The sequence below is a fragment of the Agrilus planipennis genome, unplaced genomic scaffold, assembly GCF_000699045.2.
Source record: "Agrilus planipennis isolate EAB-ADULT unplaced genomic scaffold, Apla_2.0 scaffold17, whole genome shotgun sequence".
Taxonomy (NCBI): Eukaryota; Metazoa; Arthropoda; class Insecta; order Coleoptera; family Buprestidae; genus Agrilus; species Agrilus planipennis.
This window is the reverse complement of record NW_020439021.1, coordinates 756,269-776,821: the sequence shown is the minus strand read 5'-3', so window position 1 is coordinate 776,821 and position 20,553 is coordinate 756,269. Positions and strand designations below refer to the sequence as shown.

Here is a 20,553-nt window from a genome sequence, read left to right as displayed (position 1 = left end):
TAAATCTAGTTTATAGTTTATTTAGCAATATCTATTCATATTTAATTTGTTTATTTTCCTTTTCCACAGTTTCCCAGAAGAATGAAAGCACTTCGACGATGAGATCCTTGCTTAGATTCCATTTGAACAACTAGTCGTCACGGATTCCGCACTTCGTCTTTCTTCTCCCACCACTCCGTGCTCTTTTCTTCAAATTGGAAAATTATTGAGTCACTTAAGGTAGGAATATTTGTCATAATAGTGTATTGTAATATATTTAACAGTGATCGTTTTGAGTATTGAGCAAATTCTAATAAAACTCGTTAAAAATTTAAAGATTTTATTTATTTCATAGAGTAAGTATTTACTTTTTCGCTTGGAAATTTAATTATTACTATTTACTTTTACAAATTCTAAATTAAAAGCTTTTTTACTGCAAAGATTATAGAACCAACATAAGTTAGAGTAATTAATTAATCTGGTATTATTATTAAGCATTATTGAAACATAAAGTTATTTTATGCATTTCTAAAATTTATTATTGGCTCACCTATCCATTCCTCCTTTCCCCAGTACCAACTTTTATCGCACCTTCTCCACAGTCCTAAAGGCAAATATGACCCTATATTCCTTCAAATTTTTTTTAGGTAGCTTAGACCGCCCCTATCCATTATTTATTATCCTCCTAACATATACTTCAAACATTTTACCTCCCCGTCACATATTCTGTACTATCTCATTTCTTCCTTTTTCCAATATTTAAATCTTTTACATCCCAGCCTTGCCCTAAATTTTGCTACCATACTTGTTTTCCTCCCTCCTTTCTAAACAACTGGGCACCCAATTTCCTTACTACTAAACCCTCCACAAAATCTTCGTCAACTTCGCCACATATCTTGGCTCTTCTATTTCTCTTATATCCTATCTCCTTATCAATTCCCTATGTTGACATCACCCTCAAACACTACCTCATTTGCTCCTGATTGATTTTTACCGTAATATCTTCTAACCCTTTTCCTCTCTTCATGGTATCTATTTTTCGTCCTATTTATAATAATTTCTTCCTCCATATTTCCTTCCTGATATNATTTTTCTATAAAGCCTCCAGCTGTTGTTTTTCCACCCATCGACATATTTCCACCCCATAAAACACTATACTCCTCACCATTACATTGAATACCCACAGTCTCTTACCGACATCATTTCTAACCTAACTCTCATACCCTTCCCATTATCGTCCTCCGCCTAGCCTCTTCATTTGTTATATGATATATATCCCAAATATGTATAATTCTTCATATTCTCTCTACCCCCTTCCATAATAATTTGTGTTTCCCTTGCCAATCTTTCTCTCTTCTACTCAACTTCCCTAAATTCCTTAAAAACGTATATTCCCCATTTTCATCGCCTTACACGTCCTTTTAAGTGCAATTATCCCACTTTTCTACCCTCCCGTTAAACCCTCTATCATTACCACTCCCCTACCCATTTCTTTAACTGTTACTCTTAAAATATTTGCCAACCCCACAAGCAATCCTCTCTTTACCCTACCTTGTTTCTCTGACCTTACTGCCCAATAGTGAAACTGAAAGTTTGATCGTTCATTATTTTTAAAATGTCAATATCAGGACTTTGCAGCTTAATTAGTAACAATTTTTAGTATTTAATTAGTGTTTCTGATAGTAATTGTAATCCTTGCCACATACTCAGACAATTTTCCAGTGAAAGAAAGGCATTCTAGTCCAATGTTTTAATTGCTCTTTATTTATTACATTATGACTATATAAAGCGCTCGCCCTACTTTGATATATTGTGAAATGTATTAAATTCCTTCAGCCACTCCCTCACCTGTTCCTGACTGATTTTTAATATCTTCAAAACCCTCTCATTATCTCCATCAAATGTACCTTTCGCCCCTATCTCTAATACCTTCTTCCTTCGTATTTCCTTGCTCGTCATCTTCCAGTCTTCCCAACCTCCCCTCATATTTTATTCTTTTTATCACATCTTTCCATATCTTCCCATGTTTAGTCTTCCTTCTTATTATATAATATGGTATACTTCCCTTTAATTGCAATACTTACTTGATATTATTTTTATATAAACCCTCCATCTATTATTATTCCACCTATCCCCANCAATTGATTATTTTTATTTTATTTTACTTTTTACATAACGTGCTTTCACCTAGTTGTAATTATAGCTATTTATTTTATTTTAACTTTGAATACGTTATAGCCTTGACAAAGCCTTACAAAATAATAATAAAAAAAAAAATTGCCCTTTAAATGGTTTTGATTTTACACTACAATCAAATAAAATCAGGGATGAAAATGGAAACTAGTTAATTTTTGCTTAACAGCAATGTTTAATAGATAATTATTGATCTTTTCTCATAAACCAAATTAAATTCAGCGATTTAGAATGCTTAACTCCTAATTATAAGTGTTGATTTTAGAATTTTTTCGACTAATAACAATAAATATTAGCAACTGGTAGTTCGTATAAAACTTTCAGTTTATTCCATGTAGATATTTTATTTCATAAAATGATGAATATTTGCTTGTTTGAAAGACGTTAAGCTCACAAACCTGAACAAAAAATGCGATAAGGTACATTCTATTGTAAGATATCCTTTAAACGGTAAAGGTTATTACGATTTCAAGTGACTAAACTCGCAGTTCCAGCACAATTTCCACTAAGAGCAGTCGACTGAAATAAAATTCTCGACGTATTAAAACAAAATTTCTTGCTCTTAAATTATCCTGAGGCTCCTACAATAAGGTAATTATTTATTAAATAACTGTATTATTTTTTATACAAACGCATTATATATTCGATAAAAATTAATTGTACTAAAAGCGGAAAGCAATATAATTAAAACGATACTATACTTAGAATTTATTATTTATTCTATTAAACAATGCGTTTTTATATATTTTTTAATTATAGTAAAATTATTATTAAGGACACTATGAAATTCTAACTAAAAACATTTTTATTATACTATTTTATTATACCCTTGTATAGGATAAGGCATTTAATAAAACTTAATTTTCACGATCCACATAGGCCAAACCACAAGCAATGGTAGTTTGAATTTTGAGCAAATTTTATAATTAGGTGTAACGTAAATTATATTAAAAATTATTTATTTTTATACATTACAGATTTTTTTTGTATCAAATAATTATTTATTTGNAAGATTTTATTTATTTCATAGAGTAAGTATTTACTTTTTCGCTTGGAAATTTAATTATTACTATTTACTTTTACAAATTCTAAATTAAAAGCTTTTTTACTGCAAAGATTATAGAACCAACATAAGTTAGAGTAATTAATTAATCTGGTATTATTATTAAGCATTATTGAAACATAAAGTTATTTTATGCATTTCTAAAATTTATTATTGGCTCACCTATCCATTCCTCCTTTCCCCAGTACCAACTTTTATCGCACCTTCTCCACAGTCCTAAAGGCAAATATGACCCTATATTCCTTCAAATTTTTTTTAGGTAGCTTAGACCGCCCCTATCCATTATTTATTATCCTCCTAACATATACTTCAAACATTTTACCTCCCCGTCACATATTCTGTACTATCTCATTTCTTCCTTTTTCCAATATTTAAATCTTTTACATCCCAGCCTTGCCCTAAATTTTGCTACCATACTTGTTTTCCTCCCTCCTTTCTAAACAACTGGGCACCCAATTTCCTTACTACTAAACCCTCCACAAAATCTTCGTCAACTTCGCCACATATCTTGGCTCTTCTATTTCTCTTATATCCTATCTCCTTATCAATTCCCTATGTTGACATCACCCTCAAACACTACCTCATTTGCTCCTGATTGATTTTTACCGTAATATCTTCTAACCCTTTTCCTCTCTTCATGGTATCTATTTTTCGTCCTATTTATAATAATTTCTTCCTCCATATTTCCTTCCTGATATCCCCTTCTTCTAGCCTTTTCAACCCCGCCCTTCCCTATTTTACTATCGCTTCTTCTTATATCTTTCCACGTTTAAACTCCTTTTTTATTTCATAATCTTGATATTTATCTTTTATATAAAGCCTCCATCTGTTACCATTTCCAGCCCCTCAAAACACTCTGCACCTCACCATTACATTAAATATCTCTCTCCAATCATCCCTACATAATTTCTAACCTAACTCTCATACCCTTCCCATTATCGTCCTCCGCCTAGCCTCTTCATTTGTTATATGATATATATCCCAAATATGTATAATTCTTCATATTCTCTCTACCCCCTTCCATAATAATTTGTGTTTCCCTTGCCAATCTTTCTCTCTTCTACTCAACTTCCCTAAATTCCTTAAAAACGTATATTCCCCATTTTCATCGCCTTACACGTCCTTTTAAGTGCAATTATCCCACTTTTCTACCCTCCCGTTAAACCCTCTATCATTACCACTCCCCTACCCATTTCTTTAACTGTTACTCTTAAAATATTTGCCAACCCCACAAGCAATCCTCTCTTTACCCTACCTTGTTTCTCTGACCTTACTGCCCAATAGTGAAACTGAAAGTTTGATCGTTCATTATTTTTAAAATGTCAATATCAGGACTTTGCAGCTTAATTAGTAACAATTTTTAGTATTTAATTAGTGTTTCTGATAGTAATTGTAATCCTTGCCACATACTCAGACAATTTTCCAGTGAAAGAAAGGCATTCTAGTCCAATGTTTTAATTGCTCTTTATTTATTACATTATGACTATATAAAGCGCTCGCCCTACTTTGATATATTGTGAAATGTATTAAATTCCTTCAGCCACTCCCTCACCTGTTCCTGACTGATTTTTAATATCTTCAAAACCCTCTCATTATCTCCATCAAATGTACCTTTCGCCCCTATCTCTAATACCTTCTTCCTTCGTATTTCCTTGCTCGTCATCTTCCAGTCTTCCCAACCTCCCCTCATATTTTATTCTTTTTATCACATCTTTCCATATCTTCCCATGTTTAGTCTTCCTTCTTATTATATAATATGGTATACTTCCCTTTAATTGCAATACTTACTTGATATTATTTTTATATAAACCCTCCATCTATTATTATTCCACCTATCCCCATATTTCTACCCTATAAAGCAGTGTATCCCTCTCCTACCTCAATCAACCTTACATATGTATAATTCCTTACATTTTCCATCTCTATTCCTTCCCATTATGTTTTGATTTTTCCTTTCCTATAAGTTGCCCTTCCCCTATAAGTTGCTGTGAAGGATTATTCCCCATTTTCATCCCCCACGCCTGCCTCATTCAGTATACTTACCCCATTCTTTACACCACTCTACCACATTTTCCCATGTTTATCCAAGTAAGTGTCCCTTAATTACCGTTCCCATCTCTCATCCCTCACAACAACCTTCTCTTCGCATCCTTATGTTGAAGTCATCGCTACATTATACTTCCTCCCTTTAACTCTACGCTATCAAATTCATTAACATTTGACTTCCAAACATTTTTAATCCTACAAATATCCCTACTCTGGCACCACCCTGTTTCTGTGTCCTTAATGCCTAATAATGGAAGTGAAGAATTATTATTTTTGGTACTTTAGTGTGAGGGTTTCCCAAAATCTCATTATTTTTTACTACCCTTTTTATAGCTTCTTCCCACTTCTCTGTAATTGCATAGTAGATATAATTTTTCTATAAAGTCTCCAGCTGTTGTTTTTCCACCCATCGACATATTTCCACCCCATAAAACACTATACTCCTCACCATTACATTGAATACCCACAGTCTCTTACCGACATCTTCCTTACACAATTTTTAATATAACCCCTATACCCTTCCCATAATCACCCTCTCCTTAGCCACTTGGTCGGTAATATTCATTTCATCCCTATTATTATCGCTCAGCATTTATCGTAAATATGTGTAATTCCTCAAATTCTCTATTTCTACCCCATTCCATTCCCTTTCCCATTTTCCTATAAATATACGAATAAAATCCCATTTTTATCCTCCGGATACTTCCCCATCGGTATACTGATAATTTTTACATTTTTCTAACAATATTTTCCCATGTCTATTTATATAAGCATCCCTTGGTTGCCATTCGCATCTCTCACTCCCCACTAAACAACACCTTCTCTTACTACCCTCAAGCTAAAATCTCCTGCTATCATTTTATTATCTTTTACATTTGCTCTCCCTTCCTTATTTTTTGTAGTTTTCTTTATTTTTCTTCACTGATATTTCTTCTTCCTCCCTCCCATTAGCCACTGTATCATTATCACTCCCCTATAAAATTCTTTAACATTTACCTTCAAAACATTTTTCAACTCCACAAACATCGTTTTTTATCTCTTCTTCGTTTCTCTGACCCCACTGCCTTACAAGGGAACTGAAATTTAGATCATTTTTTATTCTTACAATGCTCATATTAGGACTTTCCAAAAATTAATTGATAGCAATTTTTAGTACTCAATTAGTGTGTTTAATTGCAATTTTAAGCTTTACCATACGACTTGGAAAATTTTCCAGTGCAAAAAAGACCATTCTAGTCAAATGTTTATACTACTTCATATTTATTAAATTCTCTCTTATAGTTTCGCATATTCTGTAATGTATAAAATTCCCTCATTCGCTTTCTCACCTGCTTCTGATTGATCTTTAATATCTTCAAAGCCTCCTCTCTACCTCTATCACATCTATCTCTCACCCCTTCTTCAATTCCTTCTTTCTCCTCATTTCATTCCTGATATCCCCATTTTCCAACTTTCCTAACCACTATTCATATTTTACTACCCTTTTTATCGCTTCTTCTTATATCTTCTCACATCTTCCTAGATCTTTTCACTTATAGTGCCCTTCTGATTACTTAAGACGACGTACATCTCCCTGATTGCAATACCCACTTGTTATATCGTTTATATAAAACTTCAATCTGTTATTTTTCCTTCCATTTACATATTTCCACCCCATAAAACACTGTACTCCTCACCATCACATTGTATAACATTAATCTCCTACCCTAATCATCCTTGAATAATTTCTATTGTTCCATTTTGGTTATCCTCTTAGACAATTGGTTCTATATCTCCAACCCCTTTTCATAAAATTTATCCACCATTCTATCAATATTTTCCAATGTCTATCTATGTGAGCAATTGTGGACTCTTCTTCATCACCACTCTATCCACCCTCTAGTTGAAGTCCCTATTTATCACTACATTATTATAATTGACATTATCTATCCTTCCCGCAATTTTATTTCTGCATTTTTTTTTTATTTGATATATACGAACAATATCACACATTCTTTCTCCCTCCATTTTATTCATCTATCATTTCCGCTCCCCTAGCCATTGCTTTAACATATACATACTTTCAAAATATTTGCTAACCCCACAAGCAACCCTCCCTTTGCTCTACCGTATTTCTCTGACCTTACTAGTGAACTGAAACTTCAATACTTTAAAATGCTAATATTAGGGCTTTGTAAAAATTAAATGGTATTGATTATTAGNTTCCAGTCTTCCCAACCTCCCCTCATATTTTATTCTTTTTATCACATCTTTCCATATCTTCCCATGTTTAGTCTTCCTTCTTATTATATAATATGGTATACTTCCCTTTAATTGCAATACTTACTTGATATTATTTTTATATAAACCCTCCATCTATTATTATTCCACCTATCCCCATATTTCTACCCTATAAAGCAGTGTATCCCTCTCCTACCTCAATCAACCTTACATATGTATAATTCCTTACATTTTCCATCTCTATTCCTTCCCATTATGTTTTGATTTTTCCTTTCCTATAAGTTGCCCTTCCCCTATAAGTTGCTGTGAAGGATTATTCCCCATTTTCATCCCCCACGCCTGCCTCATTCAGTATACTTACCCCATTCTTTACACCACTCTACCACATTTTCCCATGTTTATCCAAGTAAGTGTCCCTTAATTACCGTTCCCATCTCTCATCCCTCACAACAACCTTCTCTTCGCATCCTTATGTTGAAGTCATCGCTACATTATACTTCCTCCCTTTAACTCTACGCTATCAAATTCATTAACATTTGACTTCCAAACATTTTTAATCCTACAAATATCCCTACTCTGGCACCACCCTGTTTCTGTGTCCTTAATGCCTAATAATGGAAGTGAAGAATTATTATTTTTGGTACTTTAGTGTGAGGGTTTCCCAAAATCTCATTATTTTTTACTACCCTTTTTATAGCTTCTTCCCACTTCTCTGTAATTGCATAGTAGATATAATTTTTCTATAAAGTCTCCAGCTGTTGTTTTTCCACCCATCGACATATTTCCACCCCATAAAACACTATACTCCTCACCATTACATTGAATACCCACAGTCTCTTACCGACATCTTCCTTACACAATTTTTAATATAACCCCTATACCCTTCCCATAATCACCCTCTCCTTAGCCACTTGGTCGGTAATATTCATTTCATCCCTATTATTATCGCTCAGCATTTATCGTAAATATGTGTAATTCCTCAAATTCTCTATTTCTACCCCATTCCATTCCCTTTCCCATTTTCCTATAAATATACGAATAAAATCCCATTTTTATCCTCCGGATACTTCCCCATCGGTATACTGATAATTTTTACATTTTTCTAACAATATTTTCCCATGTCTATTTATATAAGCATCCCTTGGTTGCCATTCGCATCTCTCACTCCCCACTAAACAACACCTTCTCTTACTACCCTCAAGCTAAAATCTCCTGCTATCATTTTATTATCTTTTACATTTGCTCTCCCTTCCTTATTTTTTGTAGTTTTCTTTATTTTTCTTCACTGATATTTCTTCTTCCTCCCTCCCATTAGCCACTGTATCATTATCACTCCCCTATAAAATTCTTTAACATTTACCTTCAAAACATTTTTCAACTCCACAAACATCGTTTTTTATCTCTTCTTCGTTTCTCTGACCCCACTGCCTTACAAGGGAACTGAAATTTAGATCATTTTTTATTCTTACAATGCTCATATTAGGGCTTTCCAAAAATTAATTGATAGCAATTTTTAGTACTCAATTAGTGTGTTTAATTGCAATTTTAAGCTTTACCATACGACTTGGAAAATTTTCCAGTGCAAAAAAGACCATTCTAGTCAAATGTTTATACTACTTCATATTTATTAAATTCTCTCTTATAGTTTCGCATATTCTGTAATGTATAAAATTCCCTCATTCGCTTTCTCACCTGCTTCTGATTGATCTTTAATATCTTCAAAGCCTCCTCTCTACCTCTATCACATCTATCTCTCACCCCTTCTTCAATTCCTTCTTTCTCCTCATTTCATTCCTGATATCCCCATTTTCCAACTTTCCTAACCACTATTCATATTTTACTACCCTTTTTATCGCTTCTTCTTATATCTTCTCACATCTTCCTAGATCTTTTCACTTATAGTGCCCTTCTGATTACTTAAGACGACGTACATCTCCCTGATTGCAATACCCACTTGTTATATCGTTTATATAAAACTTCAATCTGTTANAAGCGCTCGCCCTACTTTGATATATTGTGAAATGTATTAAATTCCTTCAGCCACTCCCTCACCTGCTCCTGACTGATTTTTAATATCTTCAAAACCCTCTCATTATCTCCATCAAATGTACCTTTCGCCCCTATCTCTAATACCTTCTTCCTCCGTATTTCCTTGCTCGTCATCTTCCAGTCTTCCCAACCTCCCCTCATATTTTATTCTTTTTATCACATCTTTCCATATCTTCCCATGTTTAGTCTTCCTTCTTATTATATAATATGGTATACTTCCCTTTAATTGCAATACTTACTTGATATTATTTTTATATAAACCCTCCATCTATTATTATTCCACCTATCCCCATATTTCTACCCTATAAAGCAGTGTATCCCTCTCCTACCTCAATCAACCTTACATATGTATAATTCCTTACATTTTCCATCTCTATTCCTTCCCATTATGTTTTGATTTTTCCTTTCCTATAAGTTCCCCTTCTCCTATAAGTTCCTGTGAACGATTATTCCCCATTTTCATCCCCCACGCCTGCCTCGTTCAGTATACTTACCCCATTTTTACACTACTCCAATGTCTATCCAAGTAAGTATCCCTTAATTACCGTTCCCATCTCTCATCCCTCACAACAGCCTTCTCTTCGCACCCTCATGTTGAAGTCATCACTACATTATACTTCCTCCCTTTAACTCTCTCCTATTCAATTCTTTAACATTTGGCTTCAAAACATTTTTAATCCTACAAACATCCCTGCTCTGGCACTACCCTGTTTAACTGTCCTTACTGCGTAATAATGGAAGTGAAGCGTTACTATTTTTGGCACCTTAATATAAGGGTTTCCCAAAATCTCCTCATATTTTACTATCCTTTTTATCGCTTCTTCCCACTTCTCTCTAACTGCAGTACCACTTGATATTATTTTTATATAAAGCCTCCAGCTGTTGTTTTTCCACCCATCGACATATTTCCACCCCATAAAACACTATACTCCTCACCATTACATTGAATAATATAATCCCGGATAATTTCTAATATAATCTCCATTCCCCTCCCATAATTACCCTCCCCTTAGCCAATTGATTGATAATGTATATTTCATTCCTAGTATTACAACTCGGCCTATATCCCATATATGCATAATTCCTTACATTCTCTACTTCTACCCCGTCCGTACTATTTTGTTTTTCTCTTCCTCGTAATTCTCTCTTCTCCTCAATTTCCATAAGTTACTATAAACATGTATTCCTCACTTTCACGCCCGTTAAATATATTTATCTCAGATTTTTACACAATTACATCAAAATTTTTCCATGTCTATCCATGTAAGCATATTTTGATTGCATTTGCATTTCTCTTCCCCCACTAAACAACAACATTCTTTTCCCACCCTTAAGTCGATGTCCTTCTTTATCACTACATTATTAGTATTTATATTTTCTATTTTTTCCTTAATTTTCTTCTAGCATTCCTTTTTTTTCTCTATTCTTCCTCTCTCTTTGCTCCCTTCTATCATTAGCACTCCTTTATACATTTCTTTAACATATGCCTTTACTATATTTTAACCCCGCAAGCATCCCTCTCTTACACCAATTGTTTGAGTTTACTGCCTAATAATGGAACTGAAACTTACATCATTTATTAATTTTATGATGTTAATATTAGGGCCNTTTATCCACCATTCTATCAATATTTTCCAATGTCTATCTATGTGAGCAATTGTGGACTCTTCTTCATCACCACTCTATCCACCCTCTAGTTGAAGTCCCTATTTATCACTACATTATTATAATTGACATTATCTATCCTTCCCGCAATTTTATTTCTGCATTTTTTTTTTATTTGATATATACGAACAATATCACACATTCTTTCTCCCTCCATTTTATTCATCTATCATTTCCGCTCCCCTAGCCATTGCTTTAACATATACATACTTTCAAAATATTTGCTAACCCCACAAGCAACCCTCCCTTTGCTCTACCGTATTTCTCTGACCTTACTAGTGAACTGAAACTTCAATACTTTAAAATGCTAATATTAGGGCTTTGTAAAAATTAAATGGTATTGATTATTAGTGTTCAATTAGTGTTTTTAATTGCAATTCTAAGCTTTACCGTACAACATGATCAATGTTTCAGCGAAAAGAGAAGGCATTCTAGTCAAATGTTTCAATTGCTTTTTATTTATTAAATTATGATTACACAAAGTGTTCTTCATACTTTGATATATTATGTATTCTAGTCCAATGTTTTAATTGCTCTTTATTTATTACATTATGACTATATAAAGCGCTCGCCCTACTTTGATATATTGTGAAATGTATTAAATTCCTTCAGCCACTCCCTCACCTGCTCCTGACTGATTTTTAATATCTTCAAATCCCTCCCGGTATCTCTATTAAATCTACCTTTCGCGCCTATCTCCAATACCTTCTTCCTCCTTATTTCCTTTCTGATATCCCCATCTTCCTGTCATTTCAACCTCTCCTCATGTTTTGCTACCTTTTTATCATTTCTTCCCACTTCTTCCTGCTTTTTATCTCCCTTCTTATTACATAATCTGGTGTACTTCTTTACAATTGCAATACTCACATGATACACTATTATATAAAATGTCTGTTATTATTGCCCCTATAAAGTGGTGTACTCCTTACCATTACATTGAATAATATAATCCCGGATAATTTCTAATATAATCTCCATTCCCCTCCCATAATTACCCTCCCCTTAGCCAATTGATTGATAATGTATATTTCATTCCTAGTATTACAACTCGGCCTATATCCCATATATGCATAATTCCTTACATTCTCTACTTCTACCCCGTCCGTACTATTTTGTTTTTCTCTTCCTCGTAATTCTCTCTTCTCCTCAATTTCCATAAGTTACTATAAACATGTATTCCTCACTTTCACGCCCGTTAAATATATTTATCTCAGATTTTTACACAATTACATCAAAATTTTTCCATGTCTATCCATGTAAGCATATTTTGATTGCATTTGCATTTCTCTTCCCCCACTAAACAACAACATTCTTTTCCCACCCTTAAGTCGATGTCCTTCTTTATCACTACATTATTAGTATTTATATTTTCTATTTTTTCCTTAATTTTCTTCTAGCATTCCTTTTTTTTCTCTATTCTTCCTCTCTCTTTGCTCCCTTCTATCATTAGCACTCCTTTATACATTTCTTTAACATATGCCTTTACTATATTTTAACCCCGCAAGCATCCCTCTCTTACACCAATTGTTTGAGTTTACTGCCTAATAATGGAACTGAAACTTACATCATTTATTAATTTTATGATGTTAATATTAGGGCCTTGTAAAATTTAATAGGTAGCAATTTTTAATATTCAATTAGTGTTTTTTATTGCAATTATAACCTTTACCACACAACTTGGACAATTTTCCGATGCTAAATTACTTCTTATGTATTAAATTATGTTTACACAAATGCTTATCAAAGTTTGACCAATTGTGGAATTTATTGAATTCTCTCATCCACTTCCTCATCTGCTTCGGTATAATATATAAAACATCTATCTGTTATTTTTCCTTCCATCCACATATTTCCACCCCATAAAACACTTTACTCCTCACCACCACATTGCATAACATTCGCTTTCTATCCTAATTATCATTGAATAATTTCTAACTTAACACCCATTCCCTTTCCATCATGGTTACCCTCTTAGCCAGTTGATTCTATATCTCTACCCCCCTTCCATAATATTTTACCTTTTATTTATTATCCCATTTTTTTACACCATTCTGTCAAGCTTTCCGTTCTCTATTTATGCGAGCATTGGTTGATTAACTATTTCATCTTTCATTAACTATTCTTCGCACCCTTTAGTTGAATTCCCTTTCTATCACTACATTATTATAATTTACATTATCTATCCTTTCCTCAATTTTATTCTAGCATTTCTCTTTTTTCTTTTTTTGTTTGATATATATGCGAACACTATCGCGCATTCTTTTTCCCTCCCTTTAATACTTCTATCATTACTATTCCCATAGCTATTGCTTTAATATTTATTTTAAAAACATTTGTTAACCCCACAAGCAAGCCTCCCTTTGCTCTACCCTATTTCTCTGACCTTACTCCCTAATAATAGAGTGAACTGAAACTTAAACCCTTTTAAAATGCTAATATTAGAGCTTTGCAAAATTTAAATTATCGTTTTTAATTGCAATTCTAAGCTTTACCATACAACATGGACAATTATCCAGCGAAAAGAAAAGGCATTCCAGTCAAATGTTTCAATTACTTTTTATTTAGCAAATTATGATTACACAGTGTTCCTCATACTCAGATATATTGCGCAACGAATTAAATTCCTTCACCCACTCCCTCCCCTGCTCTTGACTGGTTTATAATATCTTCAAAGCCCTGTCCCTAGCTCCATCAAATCTACCTTTCGCTCTTATCTGCAATACTTTCTTTCTCTATATTGCCTTCCTGATTTCCCCATTTCCCAGTCATTCCAACCTCCTCATATTTTGCTACCATTTTTATCACTTCTTCCCACATCTTCCTGCTTTTTCCTGCACTTAATCGAACCCCCTGTATCTGTTGTTTTTCCTACTATCAACCTATTTCCATCCCATGAAACACTATATTCCTCACCATCACACTTAATAACAACATTCTCCTACCCCAATTATCTTTACATAATTCTTGACCTCACGCCCATACCATTCCCACGATTGCCTTCCTTGGTAGGTAATATCCATTTAATCCCTATTACTATCACACAACATATATCCTAAATGTACATAATAATTACCCCTTCCATAATATTTTGTTTTCTCCTTTCCCCTTCTTCCTCTCTTATTTACAGTATCCATAAGTTCTTTTAAACGCATATTCCCTATTTTCATCCTTACGCACGCTCCATTAAATATAATTATTCCATTTTCTACAAAATTCTATGATGTTTCCCTATGTCTATCCATGTAAGCATCCCTTAATTGCCTTTTCAATCTCTCTTCCGTCCACTCCTCTTTTCAATTACTTAACATTTGCCTTCAAAATATTTTTTAACCCCACAAATATCCCTCCCTTAGCTCATCCCCGTTTTTCTGACCTTACTGACCTAATAATGGAACTTAAATAATTCATTATTTTTATAATGTTAATATTAGAAAGCCAAACATGAATAACTGATAATTTCAATTGCTATTGAAAATGTTTTAAACTATTTTCTGTTTTATTATATTTCACTATTTGTAAAAACTACAGATGATAAAATTATTATTTTAACTGCTTAAATTTTTTTGGAATACTTTACTTGCATCGTTTTTTCATTTCATATCTAGTTTATAGTTCATGTAACAGTTTTTAGTAATATTTATATTTAATTTGTTTTCTTGTCTTTTTTTACAGTTTCTCCAAAAAACGGAAGCACTTTGACGATGAGATGTTTTTTTTTATTCAATTGGAACAATTGATAGTTACGAATTCTGATCTTCGTCATCCTTCTTTCTCCAACCCGTGTGTTCTTTTCATCAATTAGGAAAATTCTTCAGTTATTTAAGGTAAGGATATATCCAATAATCATATAGTATATGTAATATAGAGTTTATTTGCTCAAGCCATACCCTAATTATAATAATTAAAGGTAAAAATGATGGTTGGAATTTTGTGTAAACATTTCATAATTAGCTGTGCCATAGATTATGTTAAAAATTATTTATCTTTATTTGAGTAATAATTTCGTGCATTGCAGTTATCAAAAATTATAGTCCTAAATGTAAATGGTGCTTTGTAACTTACAAATCTTTTCTGCATCAGATAATTTTCTATATGCATATGTTTAATTTCTATTACAGCTTATTTACTTCTTCACCAAAAAATATTAATATTAACTTTAACTGCTACTATATTTAACTATTTCTAAAGAACTTTTTGAAAATTGATCACTCCTTATTTTTAAAATTTAAGTATTAGGGCTACTCAAAATTTAATTGGTTTAATTATTAGCATTTTTAATTGCAATTCTAGTCTTTACCACACAATTTGGATAATTTTCCTGGGTGCAAATTTTCCTGCAAAAAGAAAAATCATTCTAATTAAATGTTCAAATTGTTTCTTATTTATAAAGTTATGATTGCATAAATACTGCTTATAATTTGACATTTAGTGCAATGTATTGAATTACAAATTCAAACGACTAGAATTTATATTAAAACAATTACAAACTCAAAAAAACGATAATGAATTTTCTTTAGTTTAGTTTAATTCATAAACTACAAAGATAGTAGCAAAAGAATTTACATGAAGTATACATTTTTACCACTATATACTTAATTATATTTTGTAATTATCAAGTTCTGTACTTTGGAGACTAAAATTGATTAATGCGACAGATGATTTAATGGAAACTCAAAAGTTCCTGAAATGTTGTGGACCGTCGACTGTACCAGTCTTCTTTCAATCCAGAACGTAGAAGTACTGGGAAGTGCTTTTTTCCACTGGAAAATAGGATTCATCATCACATCATCATCATAAGGTCGTCAGTCCTAAGACTGGTTGGACACGCATCTCCACTACAAAAGTAGTTCACACATTCTTTCTTCCTCCCTTTAATGCTTCTATCATCACAACAACAAACTACGATTGTTGACAATGAATTCGTTACGTACTATTGGGTACATCAGGGACCAGGATAATCATGAGGGTAAGTGTCAGCATTGTTTAAACAAAATAACAATAATTACATATTAGTTTAGGACAAACTAATTATAAATATTTTAGCTTACTCCAGAATGTATTCGTTAAAAGAGGTTCAGGGGGATAGAAGTTTTTATTATAAACAATTACAAACTTTTAACTTTTGCAGCAGGAAGAGCAAACTTTAATAACTAATGATTTCAATTTTAACGAATTCGTATTGCTAAAAATAACCATAATTTCTTCTGTTTTTTTTATATCACAACAAAAAGTACAGATGTTAAAATTATTAACTGATACATACACGAAAATTCACCCCTTATTATTTTTTTTGTATTACTTGTGTCATTATTTCATTTCAAGTCTAATTTATAGTTTATTTAGCAGTATTCCTATTTAATTCGTTTTTTTGTCCTTTTCTATAGTTTCTCCAGAAGAATGAAAGCACTTAGACGATAGGATATTTGATTTGATTCCACAAAAGCAACTAATAGTTACGAATTCTGCACTTCAATATCCTTGGTCTTCGACTCCGTGTGCTGTTTTTCCAGTTGGAAATTCTTCATTTACTTAAGGTAGGGATACATACAATAATTATATAATATATTTCAGGGCTCATTTGCTGAAACCATACACTAATAATAACTAAAAGTATAGAGGTAACAATGACGGTTTCAATTTTGAGCAATTTCTAGTCAAATTTTATAATCAGATGTAACATAAATTTATATTTTTATAATTTACGAATTTTTTGTATCACTTAATTGTTTATATACAAATATACACATGCATACTTAATATCTTTTTCATGATATTTACTTTCTCGTCTGGAAATTGTAACATTACCTAATGTTATCTTTTACAAATTCTAAAGTCAAAACATTCCTACAGCAGAAAGGAAAAATTAATCTATGTTGGAATAATTAATTAATCTGATAATATGATTAAGCTTTATTGAAACATAAAGTTACTTCCTATATTTCTGAAATTTGTTTTTAACTTACCTTTATTAAACCTATCTATTCTTTCTTCCTTCACTTCACTAAATATGACCCTCTATTCCTTACAATATTTTTTTCAGGTGGCTCGGACCACCCTCGTACTTATTCAGCAATTCACATATTCTACACCATCTGCCCTCTTCCTTTTTCCAGTATTTAAATCCCCTACACCAGGGATGGCGAACCTTGAGGTACCGTCGTGCCACTTTTATAAAGAAAAGTTTAATCAGGTCATAGACGTGCCATCAAATAATTTTGTCTCTGTAATTATCGGGAAAATAATGATAATAAATAATATCAACTCAAAATTCTACAAGAAAATAAGAACATTTTGCAATGTTTAAATTATACGTGTAATTTAAATTAAAGTAAAATTAGTGTGACTTCTGTTTTTGCAGATTAGATGACGTATGTTAGGGTTGTAAGATGTTAATTTTAGCAGAATGCATGCTGAACTGGAGTCATCTACTAAACGGTTTGTAAGAGCGAGTTTTTGATGTTATTAATCTCTGAAAATATGACTCGCAGGCATAGGTTGATGAAAATATTATTAAAATATCATATGCCAGCTTCCTCAAAAAATTAAATATGTTTGTTATCGCATTCAATGTTTCCAAAATTTTGTTATTAGCATTTTCACTCGTATTATGCGTCGATCTTTCTGTTTCAATTATTTGTTACTTTTTTCGTTGTTCCAACAACTTTTTGAAGTATATTGAACTAGACTAGAAATCAATCAGCTGAATTTCAGATTCTGCAATTTATTTTATCAAATGTCACATCAGGGTACATAATAAACTTTCGTATTAGTATTTCCGATAATTCTCTGAAGTGAGAAAATCTTGCTGAAAATTCGTTGATTAAAGAATCAATGACAGAAACATTAGTGACGTGCCCAAAATATTGTGTCGCGTGCCACTAATGGCACGCGTGCCATTGGTTCGCCATTCCTGCCCTACACTCATTCCCTCTTCTAAATTTTGCTAGCACGCTTATTTCCCTTCCCTCCTTCTAAATAACTTCTTAAGATTAATGTAGAAAATAAAAACACAAGCACAAGTTACAAATATGTTTATTGTACCACAATTTACATTTCGCCACACAGTGGCTTCGTCAGATGGAAGAAGTGATACTCTTAAATTTAATTACACAACCCTTATATACTTAATTATTCTAGTGGTGTATTTGTCCTTTAGTTTCAAGATGTAAAATTTTGTAATTGTCGTCCAAATTATGATTGTTATCTTTTAATTGAAGCACATAAGTCGAATTTGAGTTGTTATTATCAAAACTGTTTTGTGTAATTTAATGCTTGAAAAATAAAGGCCTTAAATTAAGCCTATTAGAAAGTCTAGAGATCAATAAATTAGATTAGGATTAGTTATTAATGATCAAATAGATATAACTTTTTCTCCACTTTTAAATGGAGCTTTTAGTGTTATTTTTAGTTTAGACCCCAACTGAAATAATTAAATATATAAGGGTTGTGTAATCAAGTTTAAGAGTATTATTTCTTCCACCTGAAGAAGCCACTGTGTGTCGAAATGTAAATTGTGGTACAATAAACATCTTTGTAACTTGTGTTTGTGTTTTTTCATTAAAATGGAATTACAACATCTAAAAGCTTCATCAATTCAATTTTTAAAATTAAAATCTTCGTCAACCCCACCACATATCAGTTGACCCCTCTATTTTTCTTAGATCCTCTCCCCTTATTATTTCCCTGTATCTGTTTCTCATTAATTCTCCTCTATCGGCATCTTCTCTCAACCACTCCCTCACCTACTTGTTTTTTCCCTTTCTCACTTTCGTCTTTCCTCAACTTCTTTCATAAGTTACTATAAACGTAAATTTTTTTTTACTACAAACACGACTTCACCCCTATTTTTTTACACCATTCTAGCAAAGTTTTCCCATGTCTCTTCCTCTTCTTTCCACCCTCATGCTACTGTCATTACATTATTATCATCCTCAATTTTTTCTGGTTTTCCTCCCTTTTCCTCATTGATTTATATATACGAACGCTACCACCTATTTTTACTCTCTCTTTTTTAACCCCTCTATCATTACCACTCCCCTATCCAATTCTTTAACGTTTGCTTTCAAAACATTTATTAACCCTACAAACATCCCTCCATTAGCCCTTCCCATTTCTCCCACTGTACAGAGCTAATAATGGAACTAATACAAAGATCATTCATTTTTTTTAGTATATTGGTAATTAAGGCTTCCCAAAATTTAATTTGTAGCAATTTTTAATGCTCAGTTAGTGTTTTTGATTGCAATTAATTAACTCAACTTGGGTAATTTTTATTTTCCAACAAGAAATAAACATTTCTAAACAATGGATTAAGTAAATTGCTTTTTATTTATTAAATTGTGATTAGACAAAGTGCTCCTCATAGTTTCACATCTTGTGTAATGTATTAAACTGGGAATTTAAACTATTAAAATTTACTTTAAAACGATTACAGACTCAAGAAAATGATATTAAAATTCTTTTGAAAGTTTAGTGTTTGCGTTAAGAAAACCAAACTTGAATAACTGATTTGTGTAATTAAAGATGATCTACATTATTTTCTGTTTTTTATATTTGACTGTTTTGAAAAAGTACAAATTCTAAATTCAAAACTTTTTATTGCAGCAGAAATAGTAGAACCAGTTATCTGTATCAAATGCAAAAATTTTCTTATTTCTTGAATTACCATGTTAGATAAAAGTGCTCCACATAATTTGACATTGTGTCTTGTATAAGTATTTTGCAATATATTAAATTACCAATTTAAATGATTGCCATTTATTTCAAAACTGTTACAAAATTCTTTTACAAGTTAAGTTTGATATATGAACAGTAAAGGGAAAACTTTTACATTAACACCAAATACATTATTAGACATAGTAATTATTATGCTCTCTACTATGAAAATTAAAGTCATCACAAAATAGTATTTTTACTCTAGATGTGTTTGTCAAGAAAGTTTTTAAAGGGATAGATTGTCAATTTTTGGAATAATTATTAATGTGCCCTACTGTCATTACATTATTTTTTCTGGTTTTTCTTATTTGTTGAATTGCTATCGATTTTAGAAAAAGTGCTCCTCATAATTTGAAATCATGTCTTGTATCAAGTAATTTGCAATATATTAAATTACGAATTTAAATGATTGCGATTTATTTCAAAACAGTTACAAACTCCAAGAAAAAGATAATCAAATTCTTTTAGAAGTTATGTTTGATTTATGAACTGCGTAAGGAAAACTTTTACATTAACATCAAATACATTATTACATATTGTTATTATTATGTTCTCTGCTATGGAAATTAATATTAAAAAAAATTATATTTTTACTCTAAAATGTGTTTGTTAGGAAATATTTT

The 20,553-nt window shown here is 32.0% G+C and overlaps 1 long non-coding RNA gene across 1 annotated transcript in view; it reads left to right on the top strand.

The window, feature by feature from the left end:
- The window catches only part of LOC108744344, a 27,245-nt gene extending 10,347 nt beyond the window's left edge, over positions 1-16,898 (top strand). Inside the window, exons 2-5 of the long non-coding RNA XR_003231466.1 lie at positions 70-219; positions 14,888-15,039; positions 15,871-16,181; positions 16,600-16,898. This is a non-coding gene — a long non-coding RNA (uncharacterized LOC108744344). The remainder of the gene's footprint in view (positions 1-69; positions 220-14,887; positions 15,040-15,870; positions 16,182-16,599) is intronic.
- Positions 16,899-20,553: the final 3,655 nt, after the last annotated feature.